Raw genomic sequence first — 16997 nt, forward strand, 5'->3', positions numbered from 1 at the left:
ATTTTTATTTTTGCTCACAAATTAAACATCAAATCCATTCCAAATAATTAAAATTCTTCTCCAACTATTTTAAATTTTTAACTATAAATTCATATATAAAAACATAATAAATTTTTTATTTTTAATTTTGAATATCTTTAACAAATTCACAAAAAGTTTAATTTTTTTTAAGCGAAATTCATTAATTTTTTTCAATATTCACTATCACTCACTTTCAATTCAAATTAAATTTTAATCCCCCAAAAAATAAAATTTAAATTTTAATTCATAAAAAAATGAAAAGAATTGAATTGGGGGAAAATTAGAATAAAAAAATAAAAAATGAAGGTGGTGGGGGGAGGGGGCTGGAAGAGTGTATTTTTTGTCCAATTCGCCACTGATGACGAACACATGTAAATAGATTCGTCACTCCCTAGAGAACAGTAAATTACCTTCCTTGCCAACCTTTTTTTTGAAGATTTTGATAATATAATCATATCCTGCGGATCGACAAACAATAAATTTGAAAATGCCAGGAACACTCTTATATGTATTTCTTCAAAGGGACACCAGGATCTCTAAAAGTGATTAAACCCCTTATATGAATTTCTTATGTGTAAGAAAGTACCTTTCCTACATATTTTTGTCCAAGTTTTGAGGATATATAGTCATAGACCCAGAGTAGTCTACCTGTCAGATTAGTCATCCGCAAAGGAACATGAGTTTGGATCTAAAATTAAAAAGGTTTATCATATAATATACTGAACAAAAACAAAAGATTTAAGAACGAGGAATATACACACTACTTTTATCCAAATGTTTAAGAATTGAACTGTGATCATTAGAATCAAATATCAGGTTCATCCTTCAGCACAACCTGTGCCATGAACCATAACAAGAAAAGGAATTTGAAATAAATCCATTGTGTAGGGACGTAGTTACAAAAGGAAGCTACCTCACTATAGAGGATCCAGTTGATAAAGAGAAGTTACTTCCGTATATACAAAAGGAAGATTGAGTTCAGAGGTATCTTTGTTGGACGACATTGATTGCTCTAAGTAGAAACTATTACTCAAATTTAAAAGCATGACCACCACAGAAAGAAAAGAGTTAAAATGGAATTCATTAAGTGCAACCTTTATTTCCAATAGAATACATGTTTTTGTTCCGATTCACCCTCAATCAGTGATGCCGCGACTGATAGCTAAGTAATGTGAAAACTCATGCCTGGAACCTCCTGTAATATGTTGGGTTCAAGTTAAAAGCGTGAATAGAAAATGGAGGGAATTAAGTGGAGGGAAAAATGAGATAACACTTAAAAAAGGTAAGTGTACTCAATAAGGAAAGTCTACTAATTCTCCCACATTGATGGAAGAATGAAACTTTCATGTGTTTTTATTAAGAAATACAAACTCCACATGATTAGTGACGCAAGAATCAAGAGGTGCCTTGTGCAATTGTGGACTATGCTAGCTTGACTTTGGCTTTGATTGATGAGATCAATTTTTTAAACAAAATTTCTTAGAAACATAGTCCGAAAATCCAAGGGAAAAATGCAACAATTTTTGTTTCTCCATTAACGCGTGCATGCTTGTGCATGCAGAAACGTTGCTCGGAAGGGATACAACTCTTCGAGTAAAAGACACACTATTTCGAGAAAAGGGATTATTGTTCAGATGGTTGTGACTGTTCGGAAAAGATATACTCTTTCGAAAAGACAGACATGACAATTTCGAAATGATACACATTTTTGATGAACCATTGCTTCCTTTCGAAAAGATATAAACCTGCATTTTTTCCATAGGTTGTACACAAAATTTTTGCACTTGAAAAATATTTCTTTTGTTTCTAAAATCTCCGTGAGTTCGAACAAAACCAGAACGTTTGAGGTACCACTACATTCTAGTTGTGAAGTCATTTTATCCTGGGAAGAAAATTCCGCAACCTCGGGTACTTAAAGAGAATTATTTCCTTAAGCACACTCTGTGAAGTCGGAGGACGGCGCTTAACTTTGCTTCATCTCTTTCTTTAAAATATTGATTAACACACTTCTATTGAAAAGTCTTTTTGATCTTGTGTTGAAGGTGTTGAAACTTCTAGTTGTTCTTGAAAAGTTTGGTATTGAACTTAGTTGAAGTTAAGCGAAGTAACATACAGATTGTGTACCCAAAACAACAATCTTAAGGAAATAATCTCATAATCTATATTGTTTGGTTTCTGGAGATAAAAACTTTAAGTTTTCTACTCCGTTTGAACTTAACAAGTGATTTGAAGAAATTAATCTTCATCACAAGTTAAAGCTCATTCATTTAACGATTGAAAGATATAAAAACTTCATCGTTAAACTAGAAACAAGTGGTATTTATAAGTTGCTATGAACTTGTAATTAGTATAATTTTATACTAAAAGTTGACTGTCTTTTTGTGATAGGAAAAATGACTACAGAAGGTCGTGTTGATGGTTTGACAAGTGTGGCAGCAACTAATATTGCCACAACCAGTCGCACAAATGCGCCACCCGCTATGGCACTAGCGAAAAAGCCCAAAAAAAATTCTGGAGTTGATTTCAAGAGGTGGCAACAAAAGATGTTCTTCTATTTAACAACCTCATGTCCTCAAAGGTTTATTTCAGAAGATGCTCCAAAAGTACCCGAAGGAACTTTGGACCAGGAGTGATTCATTGTAACAGAGGCGCGGAAACATTCTGATTTCCTATGTAGGAATTACATCCTAAGTGGTCTCCAAGATGACTTATACAACGTCTACAATGTAATGAAGACATCTAAGAATTGTGGAATACGCTGGAAAAAAATATAAGACTGAGGATGCGGGAACCAAGAAGTTTTATGTTGCGCGGTTCCTAGAGTACAAAATGATCGACAGCAAGACTGTCGTTTCTCAAGTACAGGAGTTGCAAGTCATCATCCACGATCTCCTTACGGAAGTTATGAATTTAATGGATACCTTATTTGAATAAGATAAAAATATTCTTAATGTTCACATAAACTTTGTTGTAGGTTTAATTGTGAATGAGACATTTCAAGTTACTGTGATTATTGAGAAGTTGCCACCTTTGTGGAAGGACTTCAAGAATTACTTGAAACACAAACGAAAGGAGATGATAGTCGAAAACCTCATTTTGAGGTTGTGCATTGAAGAAGACAATAAAATCGCAGAGAGGAGGTCTAAATGAAATTCTGCAATGAATGGAGCTAAAATTGTACAAGAAGACCCCAACAACTCAAAGAAGTAGAAGAAAACTGGACAACAAAGTAATCAACCTAAGAAGCAATTCAAAGGCAAATGCTTTAATTATGGAAAGATTGGCCACAAGTTTACAGATTGTCATGCCCCAAAGAAAGGCAAAAAGAATGACCAAGCAAATATGGCAGAATTAAAGAATGAAATAGACGATCTATGTGCCATTCGTTCAGAATGTAACTTGGTGGAAAATCCTCGAGAATGGTGGATGGATTCTGGTGCCACCTATCACATTTGTGCAAATAAACCGTTGTTTGCTGTGTTTGCTCCAGCTCAAAGCAAAGAGAAGATTTACATGGCACATTCTGTAATTGCAAAAGTTGAAGGGACATGAAAAGTATGCTTAAAAATGATTTCAGACAAAGTGTTGACTCTCAACAATGTCCTGTATTTACTGGAGTTAAGAACTTGATTTTTGTATCACTTCTTGACAAAAATAAATTCAAATGTGTATCTTTTTTCGAAAAAATTATAATTAGCAAAGGGGTAGTGTACGTAGGAAAAAGCTATTTCACGGAGGGTCTATATAAGATGAATGTAATAACCGTTGAAATCAATAAAAGTTTTGTTTCTTCTTACTTTATTGAGTCTAATGATTTATGGCATGAACGATTAGGACATTTCAATTATAAAACTTTGCAAAAATTAATTAACTTATAAGTGTTGCCAAACTTTGAGTGCAATAAATCAAAATGTCATACGTGTGTGGAATTAAAGTATGCTAAGCATCTGTATAAGTCCGCTGAAAGGAATCTCAATCCCTTAAACTTAATACATACTACCATTTGTGATATGAAGTCAACACCATCTCGTGGTGAAAAAAAGCCTTTTATAACTTTTATTGACGATTGCACTAGATGTTGTTGTGTTTATTTGCTAAACAGTAAGGATGAAGCAATGGATGAGTTTAGGCAATATAAAATAAAAGTTGAAAATCATTTAAAGAAAAAGATCAAAACGATAAGAAGTAATAGGGGTAGAGAATATGAATCTCCGTTTGTGGAAATATGTGTAGAGAATGGAATTGTGGAAAGAAAAAACGAATATTAAAGGAAATGTCGAATATCTTACTAATAAGTTTAGGTTTACCACAAAACTTGTGGGGAGAAGCTATCCTTACATATAACCGAATACTCAATACAGTGCCCATAGTAAGATACAATCAATTTCATATGAAAAATAGAAAGGAAGGAAACCCAACTTGAAATATTTCAAAGTGTGGGAGTGTCAAGCGAAGGTCCAAGTTCCTATGTCTAAAAGAGTAAAGATAAGACCTAAGATGATGGATTGCGTGTTCATAGAATATGCTAAAAGTAATCAAGCATGTAGGTTTTTGGTTCATAAATTCGAACATTCGAATATCAATGAAAATACGTTAATTAAGTCAGATAATGTTGAATTCTTCTAAAACATTTATCCTTATAAAACTAGACATGAACAGTCTAGTAGGGGGTCTAAACGACCTCGAGATGAACCAAGTGAGGATGTACATAATGATGAGAATCCAAGATGTAGTACACGTAAGGTTGTCAAGTGGGCCGAGTTGACCCGGCCCGAACCGGCCCATTAAAAAAATCGACCCGATTTGACCCCGCCCGGTAAGCCCAAGGGCTTTAGGGTTTCGGGTACGGGGCCGATTTTTGGTTAGGGCCCGCCGGTTAACCGACCCGGTCCGATTTATTTTATTTTTTATTTTTTTGAAAATTTTAGATTTTGGGCCAAACTAGCCATTGGCCCAACGGCTATATAGCCGTTTTTGGGTCCAAACGGCTAGTTTGGGCCCATATATTAAAAAAAGAAAAAAAATTACTTTTAAAATAATTTTTTAATCCCAAAAAAAAATTCTATAAATACCCTACACCTTCAAATCATTTTTCACACAATTTTTCACTCTCTCAAATCTCAATTCTCAATTCTCAAATATTCAATATATTTAATTTCCTAAAGTGTTCACTTTAATTTTTTAATTTTGCGTTTACAAAGTACGAGGGGAAGTTTCTAAAGTTGCAACCTTTGGATACTTCTAAAATTTGGTATTGTCGTTCCATCTCTTACGTTTAATTTTTATTAATTGTTGAATATTTAATTTTATTATATTTGTGTATTTTAATTTTTTTAGTTTAATTTAATTTATACTATGGATAAATTAAGAAACCTCGCTACTAAAGGTGTTAAAAATTTTTATCCCGAAAGCGGTAGTGGTAGTAAAAAATAAATTACTAGCGGTAGAGGTACTTCAAGTAGTAGATATACCCGTGTGCCTTCGCCTCCGGTACCGCTTGGTACACCTTTTGAGGAAGAAATAGGTGTAGGTGCTCACGATATGAATTACGTAGAAGCTCAGGAAAATTACGGTATAGAAAAAGAAAATGAAGTAGATGCGGTTAATTTAGACGAAGATGATGAAAATATTGGTGAGACACCCGCAGTAGGAAATGCTAACGTTAGATCTGAATCGGTTAATCTCCCTTTCCATCCTCCCCGTGCCCCAAGACCTCGTAAAACAACTAGTATTGCATGACAATTTTTTGAACGTATATCAGATATTGAGGTGCAATGCAATATTTGTCAACAAATATATAAGCATAAAAGCGGAGGCAAGCAAGGGGGTACGGGTACGTTAATGAGACATATAGGTGATGCTCACGAAAGAGAGTTAAATATTGCACGAGATGGGGGGATGTTGGTGGGCCAATGCAAACTAGAATGGACCCAGGAACCGGTCAGGTAACGAAAAAGTATAATAAATTGAGGGACCGGAAAGAAATAGCTAAAATGGTAGCTGTGAGTTGTTTGCTTTTTAGTTTTCCTTCTTCTGATGCCTTTATTCATTATATTCAAGCAATTTATAATCTCATGTTTAATGGTGTTCCTAGAAGTACTTGTCGATCTGATATTTTTAGACTTCATTCACAATATTATTTTTATTTATCAACATTGTTAAAAAATATTCAATGTAGATTGTCCCTAACTTCTGATCTTGGTCGTGCTGTAAATAAAAATGATTATTTAACTGTTACTTGTCACTGGATGGATAGTAATTTTGTGATGCAAAAACGTATTCTTGCTTTTTTATATGATGAAGATCGTAAAAATATTGGAGATTTTATTGCTGATTCTATTGTTAAAGTTGCCGGATTTTATGGTATCAAAAATAAAATCTTATGTATTGCTTTTGATAATGCTTTTAACAACAAGACTGCTATAAAAAAATTAAAATCTAAGTTATCTCCGCCGTTGCCTGAAATTTTTCATATTAAGTGTGCATGTCATATATATAATTTAATTGTAAAAGATGGTCTTGAGTTTTTTGAGCTTTATATTGAAAAAATTCGTCTTGCTGTTGGTTTTATTCAAGGAAATAATCGAAGAAAAAGAATTAGAGAATTTAAAATTAAATTTCAAGAAAATGGACTTGCACCGATATTGATGCCTAAGGAAATTGATGTTAGATGGAATTTTACGTATGATTTTTTTAAAAACTTGTTATAAATATAGAGTTCTTATTACACTAGCTTTTAACCAATATTTCGGTTCATTTGTTGATTCTGTTGATTGCAAGCTACATGATTCTGATTGGATTGTAATTAATGATCTTGTTAAGTTTTTAGAAAAATTTTATGTAGCTACGGTTGAATTTTTCGGTGCTTATTATCCTACTATTTGTAATATTTTGGCATATATAGCCGATATTTCTGATTTGCTCAAAGAATATAAAAATAAAGAAAGTTATAAAGAAGATGTTGGTGCTATGTTTACTAAATTTTAAAAATAATTTTTCCCGATTCCCCCTATTTACTTGGTTTGTACTATGCTAAATCCGTGCATAAAATATAATACGATGTGCCACTTTAGTACTATTATTTATGCTAACTTGGAAATAAAGACTAACAATGATTCTGGACAAGTACAATATGATTTGTGGATGGCTATGGGTGATACGAATGAATACATAAAAAAATTATATAATCACTATGCTGATTTATTTGACTTAGCCGTACCTACAAATATCACTCCAACTATTGCTCCTCATCCTTCCGATGAGCCAATTTATTCTAAAAGGTCGGCACATAGTGATTTTCCTAATTCTTTTTATGATTTACCTTGTTGGAACAGTGTTGATGATAGAACTTACACATCAAGTTATCAGGAAAAGCTGAAATATTATCTTTGATCGCCGTCAGAGGATCGCAGACGACGAATCAACACGTTGGATTGGTGGAGGAGTAATGAAACACAATATCCTGTGCTTTCAAGATTAGCTAGATATATCTTGAATGTTCCAATGTTAACCGTTGCATTAGAGAGCGCCTTTAGTCAGGGACGACAACAGCTTAGAGACAACAGACACTCATTGGGAAGCAATGCAATGAATGTTCTAGTTTTCCTCAGAGATTGGATTAGAGCGGCAATAAGAAACCAAGGAATGGAACCAGAGCCGAACGACGAGCTAAAACTTGAAGAAATTATGTCTTCATAGGATAACTCAGCAGAATCAAGTTCAATGCATGATTTTGCCCCCGTTGACTTTGACTATCTTATGCAAGTTCCCATTATTATTAACATGAATGCGTTGGAAAAAATGATGCATAATTTGTAGATTTTTCATTCATGTAAATTATATTTTTTGGATTATTTCGCAATCAATAAAATTCAACATTCATTCACTCCTTCCTTAGTCCTTACTTTGTAATTTTTTCGTTTAATGATTTAAATTAAATTTCTAGTTTAAATTAAAAACTTGCTTCTAATATATTACTAATTTACTATAATATATTATTAAGAATTTATTATATTAAGTAGCATATATTTTGTATATTTGTGTATATATCTTCTATAGATGTGTATATTTAATGTATACATGTGTATATATTTTATAAATTATATATATATATATTGTAGTGTATATAATATATTTATATATATATATATATTTATATATATATATATATATATATATATATATATATATATTGTAGTATATGTTTTATTTAAAGTACAACATATATATTGAATGGTGCGTATATATATGTATATATCTTCTATAGACGTGTATATTTAACGTATACATGTGTATATGTTTTATAAATTAGTATATAACTATATATATATATATATATATATTGTAATGTATATATATTTTAGTATACATATACATTGAATGGTGCAAATATGTGTGTATATAGCTTTTGTAGACGTGTATATTTAACGTATACATGTGTATATATTTTATAAATTAGTATATAACTATATACGTATATACATACATATATATATATATATATTGTAATGTATATATATTGTAGTATATTTTTTACTTAAAGTAGTATATATACATTGAATGGTGCGTATATGTGTGTATATATCTTCTATAGACGTGTATATTCAGTGTATACATGTGTATATGTTTCATAAATTAGTATATAACTATATATATATTGTAGTATATACATATATTGTAGTATATTTTTTACATTAAGTAGTACATATACATTGAATGGTGCGTATATGTGTGTATATATCTTCTATAGATGTGTATATTTAATGTATACATATGTATATGTTTATAAATTAGTATATAACTATATATATTATAGTATATATATATATATATATATATATATATTGTAGTATATGTTTTACTTAAAGTAGTACATATTTATTGAATGGTGCATATATTTATATATATATCTTCTATTAATGTGTATATTTAATGTATACATCCGTATATATTTTATAAATCAGTATATAACTATATATATTGTAGTATGTATGTGTATATATCTTCTATAGACGTATATGTTTAATGTATACATGTGTATATGTTATATAAATTAGTATATAACTATATATATATTGTAGTATACTATATGTTTATTTAAAGTAGTACATATATATTGAATGGTGTGTATATTTGTGTATATATCTTCTCTAGACGTGTATATTTAGTGTATACATGTGTATATGTTTTATAAATTAGTATATAACTATATATATATTGTAGTATATGTTTTACTTAAAGTAGTACATGTATATTGAATGGTGCGTATATTTATGTATATATCTTCTATAGACGTGTATATTTAATGTATACATGTGTATATGTTTTATAAATTAGTATATAACTATATATATATATTTTAGTATATACATATATTGTAGTATATGTTTTACTTAAAGTAGTACATATATATTGAATGGTGCGTATATTTGTGTATATATCTGCTATAGACGTATATAATTAATATATACATGTGCATATGTTTAATAAATTAGTATATAACTCTATATATATACTTATATATATATATATATATATATATATATATATATTGTAGTATATTTTTTACTTAAAGTAGTACATATATATTGAATGATGCGTATATTTGTGTATATATTTAATGTATACATGTGTATTTGTTTTATCAATTAGTATATAATTCTATATCTATACTTATATATATTGTAGTATATATATGTTGTGGTATATGTTTTATTATAAGTAGTACGTATAGTCGTATATATTGAATGGTGCGTATATATGTGTAATTGTGTATATATTTTTTTAATTCTAATGTAGTATATACTATATATATAGTTTATATATATTATTTAACGTATTTAAAATGTATATATGTGGGTATATATTGTGTATATTGAAAACAAGTTTTTTTTTTAAATTTACCAGGTTTGACCGAATTTTTAATCGGGTTTAAATGGGTTTGACCGGATTGAGTTAAGTGGACCGGGTTAGGGTTGTTTTTAAAAATTTTACTGTTGAGCCCAGCCCGATCCGGCCCACTTAACCTCAACCCGACCCGGCCCACAACCCGGTTAATTTGAATGAGCCGGTTCTGGGTTGGCCCTGCCCGGCCCACTTGACAGCCCTAAGTACACATCAAAGAACGTCAACTTCGTTTGGATCGGATTTTGCAACATTTCTCCTAGAAAATGAGTCTCAAACATTTAAAAAATTGATGTCGTTGTCAGACTCATCCTTTTGGAAAGAGGCAGTCAATAGTGAGATTGATTCAATCTTAAGCAACCATACATGGGAGTTGGTTGATCTTCCTCTAGGAAAAAAATCTTTAGGTCCTAAATGGATCTTTAAAGAAAAACGAAAGCGGATGGTACTATTGACAAATATAAGACAATACTTGTAGGAAAAGGCTTCAAACAAAAGGAAGACCTTGATTACTTTGATACGTACTCGCCAATAACAACGATAACATCAATTCGAATGTTAATTCCTTGGCGGCAGTATATGGTCTTGAAATCCATCAAATGGATGTGAAAACAACATTCCTAAATGGAGAATTGGAGGAAGAAATTTACATAGAACAACCCGAGAGTTTTGTGGTTCCAGCTAAAGAAAAAAAGGTGTGCAAACTAGTTAAGTCACTCTATGGACTAAAACAAGCACCTAAATAGTGGCATGCAAAGTTTGACCAAATCATGTTGACAAACGGGTTCAAGATAAATGAATGTGATAAATGTGTTGACATCAAAGATACCCCAAATCACATGGTTATTGTTTGCTTGTATGCGGATGATATGTTAATCATTAGTAGAGACATTTCTGACATAAATGCTACAAAACGAATGCTTGAGAACAAGCTTGATATAAAAGTCCTTGGGATTGCGGATGTGATCTTAGGAACAAGAATCCATAAAACTGCACAAGGGTTGACATTGTGACAGTCTCATTATATTGATAACTTTTTCGTTTCCATCTAATATTTAACTGTATAAACATTTAGAGGAACTTATATTTAGAAATGTAATTTTTATTATTTTTGTTATATTATGAAGTCGGGTGCAATTAAATAATATTTTATTTTATTTTAATTAATTTATTATTTATATAGTCAGGTGCAATAACATCAATCCATTTATAATTTATTTAACCTTTTGTTTTGTCTTCTTTCCACAAGGGTTCTAAAAATTATTTCATCTTTTCAGATATATAAACTTGCAAATTCGTAAAAGTGAGTATTGATATATTATTATACTTTTTTATACAAGTTGACATATTATACCTGATATTTTCGAAAAGGCAAAATGATCTTCTGGACCCTTGTACTATGTCGGTTTTGTAAGTTGAACATTTCTACTTACATGTTTGTTATCTGGATCCCTGAACCCATTAAAAATAATATTTTAAACCCTTTTTTGGTGAGTGTAACACACTCTCCCCACGTCAGCTGCCATGTCATTTAAAAAAATAACAAAAATAAAAATAAAATAATAAAAAATAAAAAAAAAGTATTACATTAAATTCCAAGTCATTTTTAAAATGCTACATAACAAATTAAATGTTACAATTAATTTAATTAAATAAGAAAAATTTATAATTGTAGAAAAATTTGAATAATCATGTTTTTATTTTTGCTCACAAATTAAATATCAAATCCATTCCAAATAATTAAAATTCTTCTCCAATTATTTTAAATTTTTAACTATAAATTCATATGTAAAAACATAATAAATTTTTTATTTTTAAATTTAAATATCTTTAACAAATTCGCAAAAAGTTTAATTTTTTTCAAGTGAAATTCACTAATGTTTTTCAATATTCACTATCACTTACTTTCAATTCAAATTTAAATTTTAATCCTCGAAAAAAATAAAAGATTTCAAATTTAAATTTTAATTAAAAAAAATGAAAAGAATTAAATTGAGGAAAAATTAAAATAAAAAAATAAAAAGTGAAGGTGGTGGGGGGAGGGGTTGGAAGAGTGTTGGGGTGGGGTGTGGGGGCTGGCAGGGGCCGAGGGTGGTAAGGACAGGGCTGGGAGGGGTGTGGGGAGTGGCTGGTAGGTTGTGAGGGGTAGGGACGGTGCTAGAATGGGGTGGAGGGGCTAGAAGGGGCTGGGGTAGGGTGGGACGAGGCTGGGGTGAGAGTGGAGAAGGGCTGGACGGGTGTTGGGGTGGGGTGGGGGGGATGGAAGAGGTTGAGGGTGGGTGGGATGGGGTTGGGTTGGGTATGGGGTGGGGATGGGCTGGGTTGGAGTGGGGAAGGTTTTAAAAAAAAATAATATTATTTTTATATTTTTAAAAATATTTTTAAATTAAAAAAGATGGAGGAAAAATAGACCCCTATTTAATTATTTTCTTAAATTTTAATATTATTTTTATTTTTTTAATTATTTTAATATAAAATTGGCTAAAAATTAACCCCCACTCGCACCCAGGCGAGTGACTACACTCTCTTTGTCATAGTCACCATTTCAATGCCACATAGGCAAGACCAACGGTCAAAGAGTGGAAAATGTTGCTTTTTAATGGGTTCAAGGGTCCAGATAACAAATATGTAAGTAAAATTGTCCAACTTACAAAACCGACATAGTATAGGGGTCCAGAAGATCATTTTGTCTTTCGCAAAAGGTATAAATTATGACAAACAACATAAATAAATCATGATAGTTTGAAATATAATTATAGAAAATTCTGCTATTTTACATAATTACTAAAGATTTTGATTTTGAATCTGTTGAGATAGCTCCCGATATATTCTACGAATATTTTTTTACAAAGATACATAATTTATTTTTTTACAAAGATACATAATTAAATTTGGATACATTTTTTTTTTTAATTTTGGGTCTGTCAAGATAGATAATACATCCACCGAGATGCATTTTTCTCTATAAAGATACATAATTAGCTTTCGATATATTTTTTATTGATTTTGGGTCTGTCAAGATACATAATTAGCTCATGATATTTTTTTTCTGATTTTGGATTTGTCGATATATCGGTTGTTGAAAAATAATAAAAATTACGTTAATTAAGAGATATTTATGGGAAAGGAATCTCCACCTTTTAATTGATGGGTAATTATGCCTTATTTAACTCAATTAATTTGAGCAAGAAGGGGCAGTAAATCTATTTGTATATGTATTTATATAGCAATATTTTTTTCAAACACAAAATACAAGTTGCTATTTTAAGTAATTATGAAATAGTTACTATGAATCTCTTAATTATGGTTTGCTATTTATGAAGTTTTCCTTACTTTATATGGGTAGGAATTTGTGTAAATATGGAAGTTAAAAGGTGTACATTTATGACATATATATATAAATATTTTAGGTAAGCTGGTGTATGTTTTCCAATCCTTGTCAGTATAGGAATGTACCTGGAATTGTTATAAATTCCCTGAAATTGTTTTCTTGTTGTTCTAAGGTTTGCAAAAATTCTCTTGTTGCTATGACGAACTGAGCATGGCTGCACAATGACCTCCTTGTTCTGATCGCGAAGCGTGTTAAAGTGACGGAAGATTTCATTTTTTTCAGTAGAGTTTGTACCTCTTGGCGAACGGCTGCTTCCAAGGTCAATTTTGATCACCTGTCTCCGCAACTTCCTTTGTTAATGCTCCCTGATAAAGATGATGATTATCGAGAATTTTACTCTCTTTCCAAAGGAAAGGTCTCGCGTACATTGTATCTTCCTGAGGCTAGAGGGTGAGAGTGTTTTCCATCTCATCAAGCGAGTTGGCTTCTCACCCAGTCATATGACGGTGAAGAGGTAAATCTGTTGCATGCTTTCTCCCGTACTCAAATTCAACTTCCTAACCAATTTGCCTTAATAGACTTACAAGGTCTTGACAGATTACCTGAAGGATCGCGCTATTGGTCCATCAGAAATGTTGTTTTATCTGCCAATCCTTCTTTCACATCAGATTATGTTTTGGTCATTGCCTATAACACAGATGTTAATCATTTGGCTTTTTGGCGACCTGGAGATCTCAACTGGACTATGTTTTATGTGGCTGTCCGAATAGGTGGAGTCTCCAATATGACTTACTACAAGGGCCAATTTTATCTTGTTACTTGGGGTGGTGAAATTTGTATTGCTGATGTTCCAGGGCCTGGTGTTCTTGAACCGCGTGTAGAGTCGCGCTTAGTTCGTCTCAACGATAATATGAACTTGTTTCAACATTCAACTCGGTATTATCTAGCGGAGCTAAACAATGTACTCTCACTTATTGTCAAATCTTATAAAATGCATCCAGATGATGACTCAATCTTCAACACTATTAAATGTGAAGTATATGAAGTAGATGCAATGAACGGTAAATTGAAAGAGATTAACAACTTGGGAGATTCAGCAATTTTTTTGCACCTTAATGGAGCTACTTCCATTGACGAGACTAAATTTATAGGGTTCAAACCTAATCACATATATTTCACTGATGATTGGTTTGAGGAGAACCACAGGTTGGAATGTGGTCGTGGAAAAGACATGGGAGCTTACAATCTTGAAGATGGAACAATTGAATCATTTTATCCTGAATTATCACTAAGTCGTACTTGCCCACCAACTTGGGTTATACCATCATTTTGATAATTAGGAGTTATGGTGTGTTTTGAGTTTGGTTATTTAATTTTTTCTTTTGCAAATTATCATTTTAAAGTTAAGTTCTACTGTATTGTCCCTTAGATAAAAAGGTTACATGCAGTGCTACTCAATGAGAATTTTATTTTATTTGCTTTGTTCAGTTGAATTTTTTGTAGCATGATCGAATTTATTTTGATAGACTTGGTCGCTTTGATTATTCAAGAACCAATTGAAAGGTTAATATATATAGCCCGTCCGCCGTGGAGTTTACTCACGGGTGTTACTACGAAATTATTTCTCACTCATCTTTCTCTCTCTCTCTCCTCACGAAATTTCTCTGTAACTTTCTTCATCTTTTCCGCCAGATCAAGTGAGTGTGGAAGGTAATCGATCCTAACACCCAATGCGCCAGTTTGGATGAACGTGGGTAAGTTTGGGATTCACTATTGCTTTCCGCTTGGATCGGCTCCTAATTGAGATCTGTTTGATCTCCCACAAGTGGAAGCTGAATCAGCTGCAGGCGTGTAAAACCAGCTATATATATCCGATCTTGGTTGGCTAGCGCAAGCGGGCTAAGCTATTGCCAATGATAAATCTTTCCCTTGAAAATACTCTTTTGTTTCTCTCCTGCCATACCATGTAAATGCACCTAGCCAACACAATTCTAAACATTTGAGACGCACTTGCTTTACCATTAACATGTTGCAACATTCAAGCTTATATAATTTGACCATGCCATAGCACTTGTGTTATAGCCTTCCCATGATAGCAGAAGCTCCCATACTGTTGCTTAATATGAACATGAAAAGAAATAAGTTCTCGACGAATTCCTCTACTAGGCTACATAATGGACAGTTATTATCATCAATCAGTTGCCACTTCGTCAATCTATCTCTGGTATTATAGCTTTCCATGTAAACTAGGAATAGATGAAAATCCACTTTAGAGCTCTAGAATTGTTACAAGTTAATCTTCTCCACGCCATCAAATGCATAATTATTCTTGATGTAAATTCAACTATAAGTCATTAATTACATAAGCATATGGTGTATGTCTAGATTTTGGGAGATAATATTTTAAATCTATCACAATTAATAGAAAATTGTTTCTAATAAAATCTCTATTATAGTAATATATAGTAATATTTTAATATATTTAAATTTACTATCTCCGCTTAAAATACTAATAGACTATAAAAAGTTATTATAAAGTAATATAAATATATATAAATTATAAAGTAATATAAATATATATAACTTAAACAATTCATTCAATATAAAAAATATTTTAGAAGGGTAATAAATTATATTTCTACTAAATGTCAATTTAAATTAAATAACTTCGGACAAATATAGAAATGCTCTAGTTATCGAAAATGTATGAAACAAGGAAAATGACCGTGAGGGTTATTACACAAAATATAAAGAAGTAAATTTACGAAGAAGCGAAGAGATGTCAATATGTAAGATGCATGTATACATAGAAAATATCTTCACAAAACTATATAGTGGAATTTTTCGATGGAAGGGTGTCGCTCAATTACATGTGGCTCCGCCACTACCTGTGCAGTTAACATCCATAATATAAACCAGTAGATAAAGGGTTTCTTTTTGAGTATTACAAAGTGGAAAAAAACATGTTCAGAAACTGTCATTGAGAAATCTGAAAGAAGTAGCATGTTTTATTTAGAGGTTCATCAAAAAATTACACTTTATATATATAAGGTTTAAAAAAAAAAGAAGCTCATTGATCCTATAAATATTCATGATGGATCAAACCTTATATACTTTTGTAGCTCGATATTCCTTCTTGGTGTTGTTAATAAGATTAATTATCAAAACGTTCCAATGGTGCTTGAATAATCATAAAAGTACGAACTCAAAAAAAAAAAAAAATTCAATTATGCTACAAAAAGTTCAACTAAATAAAGCAAATAAAATAAAATTCTTATTGAGTAAGCTCTACAGGCAATCTTTTTATCTAGGGCACAAATATGTCACATAAAATTACTAAAGAAAACAAATACAGTAGAATTTAACTTAAAATGATAATTTGCAAAACCAAAAAATTAAATAACCAAACTTACCAAAACATGCCATAACTCCTAATTATCAAAATCAATCAATATATATATATATAAAAAGAATGTTAACCAATCCTATGTGGCATGCTTGAGAGGCCTCTAATGCTATTTATCTTTTTTGTGATTTTTTTTGACTATTTTTATCATATTTCTTTCATTTATATGTTACTCCCTCCGTCCCATTTTACCCGTCCCAAATTTCCTAATCTGGTGTCCCATTTTACTTGTTCTTTTATACTTATCACGACAATACAAATTTTTTTTTCATATTTTACCTTTTGCATTAATTACTTTTTCTTTAAATTAAAATGTAAACATCATTTAATAGGGGT

At 31.2% G+C, this 16997-nt stretch overlaps 1 pseudogene; it reads left to right on the forward strand.

Moving 5' to 3' along the window:
- Positions 1 to 2414: 2414 nt before the first annotated feature.
- LOC124887026 lies at positions 2415 to 14588 on the forward strand (annotated as a pseudogene).
- The last annotated feature ends 2409 nt before the right edge of the window (positions 14589 to 16997 follow it).

The sequence above is a fragment of the Capsicum annuum genome, chromosome 9 (genome assembly GCF_002878395.1).
Source record: "Capsicum annuum cultivar UCD-10X-F1 chromosome 9, UCD10Xv1.1, whole genome shotgun sequence".
In the NCBI taxonomy this organism is placed as follows: Eukaryota; Viridiplantae; Streptophyta; class Magnoliopsida; order Solanales; family Solanaceae; genus Capsicum; species Capsicum annuum.